General features: G+C 45.8%; 1 protein-coding gene and 1 pseudogene across 1 annotated transcript in view; both read right to left on the bottom strand.

Moving 5' to 3' along the window:
* The window catches only part of LOC134944353 (aldehyde oxidase 2-like), a 183,723-nt gene that overhangs the window by 50,289 nt on the left and 118,559 nt on the right, over nt 1–14,875 (bottom strand). The window lies entirely within an intron of this gene.
* Nucleotides 14,313–14,431, bottom strand: LOC134947003 (5S ribosomal RNA; annotated as a pseudogene).

The following is a 14,875-nucleotide window of genomic DNA, read 5'->3' as shown; positions in this document are numbered from 1 at the left end:
CCTCAGTCAAGGTCAGTTATTTCAGGGGGAAGGGACGGGGGTAAGAAATACCCCCTCCGAAATCTGGATCTTCAGTGTTGGGATGCCACTGTCGGTCATGTGAATAATTGAATCTGATTGGTTTCTCTCGCCAACTTCTTCACTTGTCCACGCCTCCCTCTTTAGAAGATTTGATACATATCCACCATAGGCATAAGGCCTTCTGTGCCTCGGGCAAGCTCTTGTGACACAAGCAATGCTTCTTTTGTAATGGTAGTCAGGGGTACGCAGCACTGGCACCTTCTTTGTGGGGAGGGGAGGTCTAATTTTAAATTATTATTATTATAATTAGTTCCAGAAACAGAAAGAAAGAAAAAAATGAAAGAAAATCAAGCAGGGATATCCATGAGACCTGGACTGTAATGGCTGAGTTTGGGAGACTGGAGTATTTGATGTGTATGACATTTTATGCGTTTTCCCCTGCTTTGGAAAATTGTGTTTTTTGTATTAACTACTGTAACACAACCAGATTTGTTTTCAATAATAACTGAATAAATGGTCAAGAGTCTACACTTCATAGCCTCGCTACTAACTGCAGTCAAGTCTTTTAGATGTGCTGGTCCGGTTTTACTCAGGTTTTTCGGGTTTTGCTTATTGGCTATCCAAAACGTGTGACATCCGTGATCCAATAAGATGCCGTTTCGAGCCCTGAGTAAATCCGAGTAAAACCGAACCCGCACATCTCTTTATCTGGTGTCCAACGTGTGAATACTTTGGGAGTCTTATTAGCTTTAGAATCCTAAGGTTATGAATTGTGTTAAAATAGTGACAAATCTAGCACTAGTGCAGAGAGACAGATTGCATAGGATTTGGCACTTGCATTCCAGACTAATCTAAATGATCTGTAGAAATGATAAACCCTCATTTACATTTATTTTCAAAATTTTAACTCATTGACTATGGGGATAATTCAGAGTTGATCGCAGCAGCAAATTTGTTAGCAGTTGGGCAAAACTATGGCCCTCATTCCGAGTTGTTCGCTCGCAAGGCGAATGTAGCAGAGTTACACACGCTAAGCCGCCGCCTACTGGGAGTGAATCTTAGCTTCTTAAAATTGCGACCGACGTACGCGCAATATTGCGATTACAAACGAGTTAGCAGTTTCAGAGTAGCTCCAGACTTACTCTGCCTGTGCGATCATTTCAGTGCTTGTCGTTCCTGGTTGACGTCACAAACACACCCAGCGTTCGCCCAGGCACTCCCACCGTTTCCCCGGCCACTCCTGCGTTTTTTCCGGAAACGGTAGCGTTTTCAGCCACACGCCCCTGAAACGCCGTGTATCCGCCCAGTAACACCCATTTCCTGTCAATCACATTACGATCGCCGGAGCGAAGAAAAAGCCGTGAGTAAAAATACTTTCTTCATAGTAAAGTTACTTGGCGCAGTCGCAGTGCGAACATTGCGCATGCGTACTAAGCGGATTTTCACTGCGATGCGATGAAAAATACCGAGCGAACAACTCGGAATGAGGGCCTATGTGCACTGGAGGGGGCAGATGTAACATGTTCAGAGAGAGTTAGATTCGGGTGGGTTATATTGTTTCTGTGCAGGGTAAATACTGGCTGCTTTATTTTTACGCTGCAATTTAGATTTCAGTTTGAGCACACCCCACCCAAATATAACTCTTTCTGCACATGTTACATCTGCCCTACCTGCGCTGCACATGGTTTTGGCCAAGTGCTAACAAATTTGCTGCTGCGATCAGATCTGAATTAGGCCCTATGTTGGGGTAAAACCTGGAGTTGCCCGATGCCCTGAAGCCTTCGGAGGCCCGGCACTATTACTGGACTACTGGCCCACTGGCCCAATGCTATCACTACTACTTGCCTTTTTAAAAAGACAAAAGGTAGCTGTGTCACTGATGAGTGCATTTTGGCAAACTCTCAGAATATGGACATTGACAAAGGCTTGTCTCATTTTAAACAGACCCATGGTATAGGGAAAAGGGATTTGTGGGGATTCTGGGCGCAATAGAATGGTTTATGCCCAATCAAATTGTCAAATAGACCTGCCCAAAATCAGGTGAAATGGTAGGAGAAATATAAGAGACAAGACAATAGATCAAAGGCCACACATAGAAAGACTCAAAGCAATAAGTCCACTAGTTCAGCAGAAATAAATCCTCTTCTAATCCAGATTTTTCTCCAGAAGCAGTTCATATAGTAAAAAGAAAAGCAACGGAACAACAAATGTGTAGTAACGTCTCGAATGAAAGTTCTTTTTCAATTCTAATGGTATTCAAGAGACCATATACACATCAATGAAATCCAGCGTACAAGAACTCACTTCATGGAGTGGGTCTGCTGAATTTATAAAGGTTTCTTTATTTTGCCTTTCTATGGGGGTCATTCCGAGTTGATCGCTCGCTAGCAGTTTTTAGCAGTCGTGCAAACGCTAAGCTGCCGCCCTCTGGGAGTGTATTTTAGCTTAGCAGAAGTGCGAACGAAAGGATCGCAGAGCGGCTACAAAAAAAATTTGTGCAGTTTCAGAGTAGCTCCAGACCTACTCAGCGCTTGCGATCACTTCAGACTGTTCAGTTCCGGATTTGACGTCACAAACACGCCCTGCGTTCGGCCAGCCACGCCTGCGTTTTTCTTGGCACACCTGTGTTTTTTCGAACACTCCCTGAAAACGGTCAGTTGCCACCCAGAAACGCCCCTTTCCTGTCAATCACTCTGCGGCTGGCATTGCGACTGAAAAGCGTCACTAGACCTTGTGTAAAAATACATCGGCCGTTGTGAAAGTACGTCGCGCGTGCGCACTGCACCGCATGCGCAGAAGTGCCGCTTTTTCACTTAATCGCTGCGCTGCGAACATTTTTCACTAGCGATCAACTCAGAATGACCCCCTATATACCCAAATTGGGAGAAAAAATCACCAATAAAGAAAATGTATACATTGGACAAGTGAAAGAAACCTTTATATGAGGACCACAGCTACATTATTTGTGACTGTTGGGTATGCCGCTATTTATTTTTCATCCATGTTGTTTTGTCATCCTGTTTGATAAGAAACCTTTTTTGGACAGAAACCTATTGATGGACATCACTAAAATGGCTTTAAAGGGAGAAGGCATAATCATGGGAGACTTTAATTTACCTGATGTAAATTGGGAGGGGTCTTTTGCAAGTTCAGCTACAAGTGGCAAATTTCTACATTCCTTACAGGGAGCATCTCTCAAGCAATTGGTGAGGGAGCCCACTCGCAAAGACTCAATATTAGATGTAATTCTCACAAATGGTGACAGGATATCAGACATATATGTGGGTGAGCACCTGGGATCCAGTGATCATTAAGCAGTATGGTTTAGTATATAGACAGGATCCAACTCCTGTCACACAAATACAAAGGTGTTGGATTTTAGAAATGCTGACTTTGCAAAAATGAGGAGATGTTTATGTGATTCATTGGCGGACTGGAGGAACTTTGAAGGAGTGCAGGAGAGGTGGGAAAAACTGAAAAGTGCAATACTGAGGGCAACAGACCTTTGTATCAAAAGGGTTAGGAAAAGCACCAGGAAAAGGAAGCCAGTGTGGTTCACAAAAGAAGTATCAACTAGTGTGAAAGCAAAAAAGGTGGCTTTTAGACAATGCAAACAGACTCAAAATAATAACAACAACAAAGAGGTGTATCTTGATAGACAGAAGGATGCTAAGAAAGTGATCAGACATGCAAAGGCAGAAGCTGAGGAGAAAATGGCCCAGTCAGTAGATAAAGGGGGCAAAACTTTTTTCAAGTATATAAATGAAAGGAGAAAATCAAATGGAGGAATAATAAGACAGAGAGTGAGCATTTGGTGGAGGGAGACAAGGCAATAGCAGATCACCTAAATAATTATTTTTGCTCAGTATTTACTACAGAAGTAGAAAGGGGAGGGGCCACAGTTAAGTTGCAAGGACATTTATAAAAATAAAGTAGATGAAAGTACATTTACAGAGGAGAAAGTCCTAACAGAACTTTCAAAACTAAAAGTGGATAAATCAGTGGGGCCAGATGGGATACACCCAAGGATACTAAAAGAGCTAAAAGATATTCTGGTGGCACCATTAACAGAATTATTTAACCAGTCACTAAATACAGGTGCTATTCCAGAGGACTGGAAAAGAGCAAATGTAGTTCCACTGTACAAAAGTGGAAGCAAGGAAGAAGCAAGTAACTACAGACCAGTAAGCCTTACATCAGTAGTAGGGAAAGTAATAGAAAACTATTAAAAAAAGAGTTGTGGAATATCTTAAATCAAACAATTTACAGGATCCAAAACAGCATGGATTTACTGGTGGGAGATCATGCCAAACAAATCTTATTGACTTTTTTTGACTCTGTGATGAAAATAATAGATCAAGGGGGAGCTGTAGATGTAGCATATCTAGACTTTAGTAAGGCATTTGACACTGTCCCACATCGCAGACTGCTAAATAAACTTGAAAGCGTAGGGGTGGATTATAAAACAGTTAAATGGATAAAAACCTGGTTGCAGGATAGGAAACAGACAGTTGTAGTAAATGGAGTGTAATCTATGGAGGGAAATGTTACCAGTGGAGTACCCCAGGGATCTGTACTTGGACCAGTTCTCTTTAATATCTTTGTTGGTGACATTGCAGATGGTATTGAAGGGAAGGTATGCCTTTTTGCAGATTATACAAACATATGCAACAGGGTAGACACACAGGGAGGGGTAAAACAAATGATTGATGACTTAGCTAGGCTTGAGAAATGGTCAAGAACGTGGCAACTACAGTTTAATGCTAAAAAATGCAAAATCATGCACTTGGCTCTCAAAAACCCAAAGGCTAAATATAGTATCAAGAGTACTATAATGGAAACTACTGAGGAGGAAAGGGATTTAGGAGTCACTATTTCAAGTGACTTGAAGGCAGAAAAGCAATGAGAAAGGCAAGTCAGATGCTTGGTTTCATAGGGAGAGGAATCAGTAGCAGGAAAAAAGAAGTAATAATGCCACTGAATAGGTCATTGGTACGGCCCCATCTGGAATACTGTGTCCAGTTTTGGAGACCATGGAGGTCATTCCGACCCATTCGCACGCTGCTGGGTGAAATGAGCGGCCCCCCATCTACCCCCGCACGCTCAGCACACATCGCGCTGTGCTGAGCGCCGGGAGAGATGTGTGCTGAGCGGTTCGCTCAGCACACACTCTCCCGCATCGGGCCGTGAGTACTGGCCTTAAGACTGTTGAGCAATTTATCCATGCTTGAGATAGGCATATGAATATCCTTACAAAGAATTAAGGTTCAAAGAGTGTTGAGATTACCTAAAGGTTAAAAAGGGGCAGACTAGATGGGCCAAGTGGTTCTTATCTGCTGTCAAATTCTAAGTTTCTATGTGTGGTCTTTGATCTATTGTCTTTTGTCTCATATTTCGGAGACCCATGGTATAAGTACATAGCAAATCTACACTGGGTATTTGAAAGCTTAACAGGACTGGGTGAAAGGTTCACCTCAGACAAGTAGACACCAGATTTAATCTGAGCATGGTAAACTATACCCAATATTAACATGTATGTCCTGGGTGAGCTTCTTCAGGAATCCTATGGAATTTGTTAGATTGTAAGCAGCCCTCTGACAATAAATGATTGTAATCATACAATTTATCCCCTGCACTGGTAACTGAATTTCTAATATTATTTAAGAGAAAATATTTAAGGGACAACTTCATTTTAGCGCAAATGTGGAAATATTTATACTGTAAAATCCCTATCTTGTAGTGCATTATGGACTGATACATTAGTGCAGCAATTGCTAATGAGAATGTCTGTAGGCTAATTATCATCCAGTGTGTGGCAGCGTAACCTGTAACCATTCCATGAACACCTACAAAATGATATGTATACCGACAGCAATACAGGTAATTAGCAGTGTCTGCAGCCAGCGTGGCCTCTATTCCGGCCTCTATTTATTTTGTGCAGCAATTATCTCACTTGCTAGGTAATATTGTCTTCATCGAGACATTACCCTTCTTCCTGAGAGATACCACAACAGCACCAATAACGTGATGTAGTTAAAATACCAAAAATATATAAATCTGCACAGGATATAGTATATGTGATATTTATTTATCTATTACATTATTATTAACCAACATCAAGACTAATGATTGATGAGTTCAGCAACAGGTTGGTGGTGCTCCCAGAAAAATAGTTCAGTAAACTATGAAAAGGGTGTGGTCTTTTTGAAAAACAAAAGACAGAAGCGACTATGGGGGTCATTCCGAGTTGATCGTAGCTGTGCTAAATTTAGCACAGCTACGATCATGAACTCAGACATGCGGGGGGACGCCCAGCACAGGGCTAGTCCGCGCCGCATGTCAGTGCCGCCCCCCTTCCCCCGCAGAAGTGCAGAGGCATCGCACAGCGGCGATGCCTTTGCACTTCAAGAGTAGCTCCCGGCCAGCGCAGCTTTAGCGTGCTGGCCAGGAGCAACTCTTCGCTCCCCGGCCCGCAGTGGCTGCGTGTGACGCCACACAGCTGCTGCGGGCCACTCCCCGCACGGTCAGGCTACGCCTGCATTGGTCGGACCGCGCCCATGAAACGGCGGCCAAACACCGCCGTTTCGCCCCCTCCCGCCCATCGACCGCCTCTGCCTGTCAATGGGTGGCCATGCACCAGCGCCGTATGCGCAGTTCTGACCCGATCGCTACGCTGCAAAAAACTGCAGCATGCGATCGGGTCAGAATGACCCCCTAGATGTCTTTTCCAGGGCACACTTGTGAAAATGAAAATATGAATATGTTAAAATTTTACTTTTATTAGGATATACTAACAAAGGAGGGGGGGGGCATGCATTAATGTGTGTTTAATAGATGCACAAATGCAAAAAAAATTTAGGCGAGAAAAATTAGGTAGATGGGCGAAAGTATATGTATTCCCTAAATTATCAAAAAGATTCTTTTGTTTCCCTATAAGGGGAATATATTTGTGGGAATAAGTAGCTCTGTTAGGCTCAGCTATATTGTGTCTGAGGGTCACGATTTGGTGTATAAGAATAAACCACCTACATGCCAGGCCCTGCAATGCACAGCCCCCAAGATCACACGAGGCTCAGTGGCAAACGCAGGATTTTCATGGGGGGGTTTCCGAAACATGTATGTCATTGTGTGTGTTTATGTGCAGACTTTACTATCCCAATATTTTGTGGTCAACCGTAATCCGTAATCACGTTAAATATACAAAGGTATTTTGGTTGGTATATTTATCCTGACGGGGGGGCATGGTAGACCACGAAATGTTGAGAAAGTAAAGTCTGCATTTAAAATAAGAATTTACTTACCGATAATTCTATTTCTCGTAGTCCGTAGTGGATGCTGGGGACTCCGTAAGGACCATGGGGAATAGCGGCTCCGCAGGAGACTGGGCACAAATAGAAAGCTTTAGTACTACCTGGTGTGCACTGGCTCCTCCCCCTATGACCCTCCTCCAAGCCTCAGTTAGGATACTGTGCCCGGACGAGCGTACACAATAAGGAAGGATTTTGAATCCCGGGTAAGACTCATACCAGCCACACCAATCACACCGTATAACTTGTGATCTGAACCCAGTTAACAGTATGATAAACAGAGGAGCCTCTAGAAAAGATGGCTCACTACAACAATAACCCGATTTAGTTAACAATAACTATGTACAAGTATTGCAGACAATCCGCACTTGGGATGGGCGCCAAGCATCCACTACGGACTACGAGAAATAGAATTATCGGTAAGTAAATTCTTATTTTCTCTGACGTCCTAGTGGATGCTGGGGACTCCGTAAGGACCATGGGGATTATACCAAAGCTCCCAAACGGGCGGGAGAGTGCGGATGACTCTGCAGCACCGAATGAGAGAACTCCAGGTCCTCCTCAGCCAGGGTATCAAATTTGTAGAATTTTGCAAACATGTTTTCCCCTGACCAAGTAGCTGCTCGGCAAAGTTGTAAAGCCGAGACCCCTCGGGCGGCCGCCCAAGATGAGCCCACTTTCCGTGTGGAATGGGCTTTTACAGATTTTGGCTGTGGCAGGCCTGCCACAGAATGTGCAAGCTGAATTGTACTACAAATCCAACGAGCAATAGTCTGCTTAGAAGCAGGAGCACCCAGCTTGTTGGGTGCATACAGAATAAACAGCGAGTCAGATTTTCTGACTCCAGCCGTCCTGGAAACATATATTTTCAGGGCCCTGACTACGTCCAGCAACTTGGAGTCCTCCAAGTCCCTAGTAGCCGTAGGTACCACAATAGGCTGGTTCAGGTGAAACGCTGAAACCACCTTAGGGAGAAATTGAGAACGAGTCCTCAATTCTGCCCTATCCGTATGAAAAATTAGGTAAGGGCTTTTATACGATAAAGCCGCCAATTCTGACACGCGCCTGGCTGAAGCCAGGGCCAACAGCATTACCACTTTCCATGTGAGATATTTTAAGTCCACAGTGGTGAGTGGTTCAAACCAATGTGATTTTAGGAACCCCAAAACCACATTGAGATCCCAAGGTGCCACTGGAGGCACAAAAGGAGGCTGTATATGCAGCACCCCTTTGACAAACGTCTGAACTTCAGGAACTGAAGCCAGCTCTTTTTGGAAGAAGATCGACAGGGCCGAAATTTGAACCTTAATGGACCCTAATTTTAGGCCCATAGACAGTCCTGTTTGCAGGAAGTGCAGGAAACGACCCAGTTGAAATTCCTCTGTAGGGGCCTTCTTGGCCTCGCACCACGCAACATATTTACGCCAAATACGGTGATAATGCTGCACGGTTACATCCTTCCTGGCTTTGATCAGGGTAGGGATGACTTCATCCGGAATGCCTTTTTCCTTCAGGATCCGGCGTTCAACCGCCATGCCGTCAAACGCAGCCGCGGTAAGTCTTGGAACAGACAGGGTCCCTGCTGGAGCAGGTCCCTTCTTAGAGGTAGAGGCCACGGGTCCTCCGTGAGCATCTCTTGAAGTTCCGGGTACCAAGTCCTTCTTGGCCAATCCGGAGCCACGAGTATAGTCCTTACTCCTCTCCTTCTTATGATTCTCAGTACCTTGGGTATGAGAGGCAGAGGAGGGAACACATACACTGACTGGTACACCCACGGTGTTACCAGAGCGTCCACAGCTATTGCCTGAGGGTCCTGTGACCTGGCGCAATACCTGTCTAGTTTTTTGTTGAGGCGGGACGCCATCATGTCCACCTTTGGTTTTTCCCAACGGTTCACAATCATGTGGAAGACTTCTGGGTGAAGTCCCCACTCTCCCGGGTGGAGGTCGTGTCTGCTGAGGAAGTCTGCTTCCCAGTTGTCCACTCCCGGAATGAACACTGCTGACAGTGCTATCACATGATTTTCCGCCCAGCGAAGAATCCTTGCAACTTCTGCCATTGCCCTCCTGCTTCTTGTGCCGCCCTGTCTGTTTACGTGGGCGACTGCCGTGATGTTGTCTGACTGTATCAGCACCGGCTGACCTTGAAGCAGGGGTCGTGCTAGGCTTAGAGCATTGTAGATGGCCCTTAGCTCCAGGATATTTATGTGAAGTGATGTCTCCAGGCTTGACCACAAGCCCTGGAAATTTCTTCCTTGTGTGACTGCTCCCCAGCCTCTCAGGCTGGCATCCGTGGTCACCAGGACCCAGTCCTGAATGCCGAATCTGCGGCCCTCTAGAAGATGAGCACTCTGCAACCACCACAGAAGAGACACCCTTGTCCTTGGGGACAGGGTTATCCGCTGATGCATCTGAAGATGCGATCCGGACCATTTGTCCAGCAGATCCCACTGAAACGTTCTTGCGTGGAATCTGCCGAATGGAATCGCTTCGTAAGAAGCTACCATTTTTCCCAGGACTCTTGTGCATTGATGCACTGAGACTTGCCCTGGTTTCAGAAGGTTTCTGACTAGTTCGGATAACTCCCTGGCCTTCTCCTCCGGAAGGAACACCTTTTTCTGGACTGTGTCCAGAATCATCCCTAGGAACAGAAGACGTGTCGTCGGAGTCAGCTGCGATTTTGGGATATTTAGAACCCAGCCGTGCTGCCGTAGCACTACTTGAGATAGTGCTACTCCAACTACTAACTGTTCTCTGGATCTTGCTCTTATCAGGAGATCGTCCAAGTAAGGGATAATTAAAACGCCTTTTCTTCGAAGAAGAATCATCATTTCGGCCATTACCTTGGTAAAGACCCGGGGTGCCGTGGATAATCCAAACGGCAGCGTCTGAAACTGATAGTGAGTTTTGTACTACAAACCTGAGGTACCCTTGATGAGACGGGTAAATGGGGACATGGAGGTAGGCATCCTTGATGTCCAGAGACACCATATAGTCCCCCTCTTCCAGGTTCGCGATCACTGCCCTGAGTGACTCCATCTTGAATTTGAACCTCTGTATGTAAGTGTTCAAAGACTTCAGATTTAAAATAGGTCTCACCGAGCCGTCCGGCTTCGGTACCACAAACAGCGTGGAATAATACCCCTTCCCTTGTTGCAGGAGGGGTACCTTGATTATCACCTGCTGGGAATACAGCTTGTGAACTGCCTCCAATACTGCCTCCCTGTCTGAGGGAGACGTTGGTAAAGCAGACTTCAGGAACCGGCGAGGGGGAGACGTCTCGAACTCCAATTTGTACCCCTGAGATACTACTTGAAGGATCCAGGGGTCCACTTGCGAGTGAGCCCACTGCGCGCTGAAATTCTTGAGACGGGCCCCCACCGTGCCTGAGTCCGCTTGTAAGGCCCCAGCGTCATGCTGAGGACTTGGCAGAAGCGGGAGAGGGCTTTTGTTCCTGGGAATTGGCTGTCTGTTGCAGTCTTTTTCCCCTTCCTCTGCCCCGGGGCAGAAAGGAGGAACCTTTTGCCCTCTTGCCCTTATGGGGACGAAAGGACTGAGCCTGATAAGACGGCGTCTTTTTATGCTGAGAGGCGACCTGGGGTAAAAATGTGGATTTCCCAGCAGTTGCCGTGGCCACCAGGTCCGATAGACCGACCCCAAATAACTCCTCCCCTTTATAAGGCAATATTTCCATATGCCGTTTAGAATCCGCATCACCTGACCACTGTCGCGTCCATAACCCTCTTCTGGCAGAAATGGACAGCGCACTCACTCTTGATGCCAGAGTGCAAATATCCCTCTGTGCATCTCGCATATATAGAAATGCATCTTTTAAATGCTCTATAGTCAACAATATACTGTCCCTATCCAGGGTATCAATATTTTCAGTCAGGGAATCCGACCAAGCCACCCCAGCGCTGCACATCCAGGCTGAGGCGATTGCTGGTCGCAGTATAACACCAGTATGTGTGTATATACTTTTTAGGATATTTTCCAGTTTTCTGTCACCTGGTTCCTTGAGGGCGGCCGTATCAGGAGACGGTAACGCCACTTGTTTTGATAAGCGTGTGAGCGCCTTATCTACCCTAGGGGGTGTTTCCCAACGCGCCCTAACCTCTGGCGGGAAAGGGTATAATGCCAATAACTTTTTTGAAATGATCAGTTTTTTATCGGGGGAAACCCACGCTTCATCACACACCTCATTTAATTCATCTGATTCAGGAAAAACTACGGGTAGTTTTTTCACACCCCACATAATACCCTTTTTAGTGGTACTTGCAGTATCAGAAATGTTTAAAACCTCTCTCATTGCCGTGATCATGTAACGTGTGGCCCTACTGGAAGTCACGTTTGTCTCCTCACCATCGACACTGGAGTCAGTATCCGTGTCGACGTCTGTATCTACCACCTGAGGTAACGGCCGTTTTAGGGCCCCTGATGGTTTCTGAGACGCCTGGACAGGGACTAACTGATTAGCCGGCTGTCTCATGTCATCAACTGTCTTTTGTAAGGAGCTGACACTGTCACGTAAATCCTTCCATACAGCCATCCACTCAGGTGTCGACTCCCTAGGGGGTGACATCTCTATTATAGGCAATTGCCCCGCCTCCACATCATTTTCCTCCTCATACATGTCGACACAAACGTACCGACACACAGCACACGCACAGGGAATGCTCTGATAGAGGACAGGACCCCACTAGCCCTTTGGGGAGACAGAGGGAGAGTATGCCAGCACACACCAGAGCGCTATATATATATATACAGGTTGAGTCTCCCTTATCCAAAATGCTTGGGACCAGAGGTATTTTGGATATGGGATTTTTCCGTATTTTGGAATAATTGCCTACCATAATGTGATATCATGGTGATGGGACCTAAATATAAGCACAGAATGCATTTATGTTTCATATACACCATATACACACAGCCTGAAGGTCATTTTAGCCAATATTTTTTATAACTTTGTGCATTAAACAAAGTGTGTGTACATTCACACAATTCATTTATGTTTCATATACACCTTATACACACAGCCTGAAGGACATTTAATACAATATTTTTAATAACTTTGTGTATTAAACAAAGTTTGTGTATATTGAGCCATCAGAAAACAAAGGTTTCACTATCTCACTCTCACTCAAAAAAGTCCGTATTTCGGAATATTCCGTATTTCGGAATATTTGGATATGGGATACTCAACCTGTATATATATAGGGACAACCTTATATAAGTGTTTCTCCCTTATAGCTGCTGTATTGTTAATAACCCGCCAATTAGTGCCCCCCTCTCTTTTTTACCCTGTTTCTGTAGTGCAGGACTGCAGGGGAGAGTCAGGGAGACGTCCTTCCAGCGGAGCTGTGAGGGAAAATGGCGCCTGTGTGCTGAGGAGATAGGCTCCGCCCCCTTCTCGCGGCCTTTCTCCCGCTTTTTGTGAAAATCTGGCAGGGGTTAAAATTCATCCATATAGCCCAGGGGTTATATGTGATGTATTTTTAGCCAGCCAAGGTGTTTCTATTGCTGCTCAGGGCGCCCCCCCCCTAGCGCCCTGCACCCTCAGTGACCGGAGTGTGAAGTGTGCTGAGAAGCAATGGCGCACAGCTGCAGTGCTGTGCGCTACCTTGTGGAAGACAGGATGTCTTCTGCCGCCGATTTTCCGGACCTCTTCTTGCTTCTGGCTCTGTAAGGGGGCCGGCGGCGCGGCTCTGGGACCGAGCTCCAAGGCTGGGCCTGTGATCGGTTCCTCTGGAGCTAATGGTGTCCAGTAGCCTAAGAAGCTCAATCCACTCTGCACGCAGGTGAGTTCGCTTCTTCTCCCCTTAGTCCCTCGATGCAGTGAGCCTGTTGCCAGCAGGTCTCACTGAAAATAAAAAACCTAAACTAAAACTTTCACTAAGAAGCTCAGGAGAGCCCCTAGTGTGCACCCTTCTCGTTCGGGCACAAAAATCTAACTGAGGCTTGGAGGAGGGTCATAGGGGGAGGAGCCAGTGCACACCAGGTAGTACTAAAGCTTTCTATTTGTGCCCAGTCTCCTGCGGAGCCGCTATTCCCCATGGTCCTTACGGAGTCCCCAGCATCCACTAGGACGTCAGAGAAAATAAAATTATAAATGTATATATATATATATATATATATATATACATATATACACACACACACAGTACATCTGTACATATACTGTACATAGACATACACACAACATACTTATATACACACACAGCATACACACAGAAGACAAACAGACACATACAAACACCCCCACCACCTACTACACACACACACACACACACACACACACACACACACACACACACACACACACACACACACACACACACACACACACCTCACACAAACAACTGCTCTGGTAACAGGGGCAATATGTGCCTCAACTGGACAGCATAATATATTATAAACTACCCCCTCAACAACTGAGTCTCCCCAATTTATGTCTACTCCAGTGTCAGTGAGAGCGCCGTAGACAAGCAGTCACTGACACACTAGTTCACCTTTTCCCCTTTGCGTCCAGCTTCCTCAAAACCGCCCCATGTGAGAACTGCCTGAGCGAAGCTGCGTGTTGCCGCTGCAGCTCCCCCTACTGGCAGTCAATGGCCAGCCTCCCACACTGTCATGTTAGGATACCACTGCCGCAGCAGACCTGCCTGAGCTCCCGTGCTCGGTTACAAAAAAGATAAAAATCAATCAGCAGCACTGATGCATCGGCGGCCAGGGGGGGTTTCTAGGTACTCAGAAACCCCCCCTGCGTGCGCGTATGAGGCTGGACATAACCGGTGTGGTCTAATTGCAGGTAGGCGAGTTCTGACACACACCAGCAATCTGAGATCACTGAAAAGTGGGAGACTTTCCTATAAGTTGTGCTGTCGTACATTAATGTGTACCATTGGTCTGTGAAAGTTTGGATTGAATGTCTAGATCTGTGCATCAACCAAGATTGACAAAATTCGATTGGTGTGAGAGAATAAAATACCTACGGTACCTAGTATTCCCTGGTGGTCTCCCATCCGGGTACTGACCAGGCCCTGCAGTGCATAGCTTCCAAGATCAGACGAGATTGGGCATACCCAGTGCGGTCTGACCGTAGGTAAGTGAATCTCCCACACGTGCAATCAATCCAAATATACAGCCACACATACAATTTGTATATTAGAATGATAGGTTTGTGATAATAAGCGCCTGAATATGATTCAATATAATGGTGAATGCACTGAATAGAAGATATTGCTGAATAGCGTGTATCGTGATGTGCAATTCTCAACATATATGTACACTGGATTTATGAGGAGCAAGAGCCAAGTCCATGTTTCTTAACACTTCTGCTGTTCGATCATCTGCCTCAACATCGAATGACAGAATGAGAGAGTGGCAGAAAACAGACAATAGCTCAGTAATATAGAATAGAGTGGTACTTGGGGCAGTACGGATGGTGTAATGGTTAGCATTACTGCCTCACAGCACTGAGGTCATGGGTTCGATTCCCACCATGGCCCTAACTGTGTGGAGTTTGTATGTTCTCCCCGTACTTGCGTG

This window comes from Pseudophryne corroboree, chromosome 7 (genome assembly GCF_028390025.1).
Source record: "Pseudophryne corroboree isolate aPseCor3 chromosome 7, aPseCor3.hap2, whole genome shotgun sequence".
Taxonomy (NCBI): Eukaryota; Metazoa; Chordata; class Amphibia; order Anura; family Myobatrachidae; genus Pseudophryne; species Pseudophryne corroboree.
Note: the sequence above shows the minus strand (reverse complement) of the source record. Positions and strands in the feature narration are given on the sequence as shown.